Raw genomic sequence first — 2,580 nt, 5'->3', positions numbered from 1 at the left:
GGTTAAACTTAACGTATATAAAATAATTAAACAAATAAGAAAATGACAGACGATGATCGGTTAAAAACTGATTACTTCCTTTAACTTAAATTCACTTTTAAACAATTATTGCTATTCTATGCATCAAATTTGTTAGATTTACCTTGATGTTATATATATATATATATATGAAAAATGTATGTATATATAACGCTTCTGCCATATCCATATTATATATATCCATGCGTATAATACTTTTTATTATTTTGCATGGAACCGACGTCAAAGAAACTGGGCGATAATTTGTTGGTACCGTTTTGTCGCCTTTTTTGTAGATCGGTGTAACGTTTGCTGATCAGAATTAAAGTAGAAGCTGGCTGGTAGCCAATCAAGCTTGGAATATCAAAGCAATAGGTACAGCAAAGGCTTCTGCACAATTTTTTAACAAGGCTGGATGGAATTTGTCAACACCACAAGATTTGTTTATATCAAGCTTTTTGATTTTATCCAAAACCATGTTCAAACTGAAATCATCTGGCATCATATCTATAAACTGTTCACGCTTACTTTTATTAATCTCAAAAATTGGAATGTCAGAATCATCTTCAACAACAAAAACTTCCTGGAACGCTGCATTCATAAGATTCACAATTTCATCTGGATCGTGACTTATTTCGCCACTAGGTTTCCTCAAAGACTTTACTGACTCCCTTACCGTTTGTTGATTGTTCAAATATTTGAAGAGAATTTTAGAATTATTCTTAGCTCGTTCTACTAGTGTTACCTCATAACGAAGACGTGCTTTGTCGATTTCAGTCTTAACAAATTTACAAAAATCCTTATATTATTGTTATGTTATTTTTGTATTTTAAACACTTTTTTTCTGATAAGTGATTACATGATAAGTGATTTCTGATAAGTGAATTTATCCATGGAACTGTTTTATTACTGCTCATTGTTGCATTAACTATAGGCACAAAAAGATTGCACACTTCTTTTGTGTAATAAATAAGCTCATCATACATTTCCTGTGGAGTCATATTTTCTAATAATTTAAACCAATCAACATTGGATATCACACGAGAAATTTCTTCAAAGTTTCTTTTAATATATAAAAATTTGTATTTGTGCTTTTGTGAATCCGAAATGACATTTCTCAATAGAAAATCAAAGGACAAAATCAAGTGACCTTGACTGATATTGCCAAGAACACAAATTGGATCCACAGAGCATATATTACCCGATTCTGTTGTTAAAATCAATTCCAAAATATTCTCTGTCACACCGCTGAATTTTTGAAATGTTTGTACATCGACATGTTGGTAGAGGAATGTCTCACTGAATATCGTTGAATTTATGTTCAATGCCACTAACATTTTTTATTGAAACAATTGATCCATTTGACCAACCTATTAATGGGAAATTAAAATCTCCCATTATTAGGACATCTTTAAAACTTTTTCTGTCAACATAACTTTTAGCCTGTTTTAAAACTAGTTAGAAATCATCCATATCTACAAAATAATCTGGTCTTTAGATACAGCCAATATCATTTTCAAAATAAATTACTGCCCACACCTGTTCAACATTGCTTCTACTAAAAACACCATCTGTGACCTCATATGAATTAACAGATGAGTTGATAAACAAACACACTCCACCACCACAGCGTCCATCATTTCTATCTTTTCTATACACTTTAAAGTTGTTTATGTTAATGATTGAGCTAGCTTCAACGTCCTATGTTTATAAGTCGGTTGTTAAAAGAAGCATTATGAATAAAGACTAAGTTTTGTGTGAATATTAATAACCACAAAAAATTGAAATCACACGCGCACACACACACACACACACACATATAAATATGTATATATATATATATATATATATATAGTTGTTCAAAAAATCCACCGACGATTCAGCATTAACAAGTTTTATGGTTGATTTTCTAATATTTTGAACTAGTTCTTTACAATTAAGTCTATTCAAAATGTTGAAATTCATTTTATAATTGTTTATGATTTTAATTGTTAAAATTAATCAAGCAAGATCCCATTTTTATAATCGTTTATTTTTTATATTATTATTAAAGTTATGCATATAGATCTATTTCGACGTAAAGTCATCATCAGTGCAATATATATTTTAAATAAATTCTATTAATAGTTAATTAGTTGTATTTTTTAATATATTAAAATAAAATAAAAGTAACGAAATAAAAACGCAAAGGTTCATTGAAATTAGTAAACAAAATATTTGAAATTATACGATTGTTCATGCTACGTGGCCGTTGTCAAGATGGCAACCAACAATGTCACAAATTTGAAGCGCGAAATTAATTAGAATATCGTTTCTATTATTATTATTATTATTAATATTATTAATTATTATTTTTATTATTATTATCATTATTATTATTATTATTGTTATTATCATTATCGTTATCATTATCATTATTATTATTATTATTATTATTATTATTATTATTATTATTATTATTATTATTATTATTATTATTATTATTATTATTATTATCATCATCATCATCATTACCATTATTATTATTGTTGTTGTAGTTGTGTTCTTTTTATTGTGCTGTGT

This window comes from Helobdella robusta, assembly GCF_000326865.2.
Source record: "Helobdella robusta unplaced genomic scaffold HELROscaffold_1, whole genome shotgun sequence".
NCBI classification, from domain to species: domain Eukaryota; kingdom Metazoa; phylum Annelida; class Clitellata; order Rhynchobdellida; family Glossiphoniidae; genus Helobdella; species Helobdella robusta.
The sequence above is the reverse complement of the archived record's forward strand: the minus strand, read 5'-3'. Positions refer to the sequence as shown.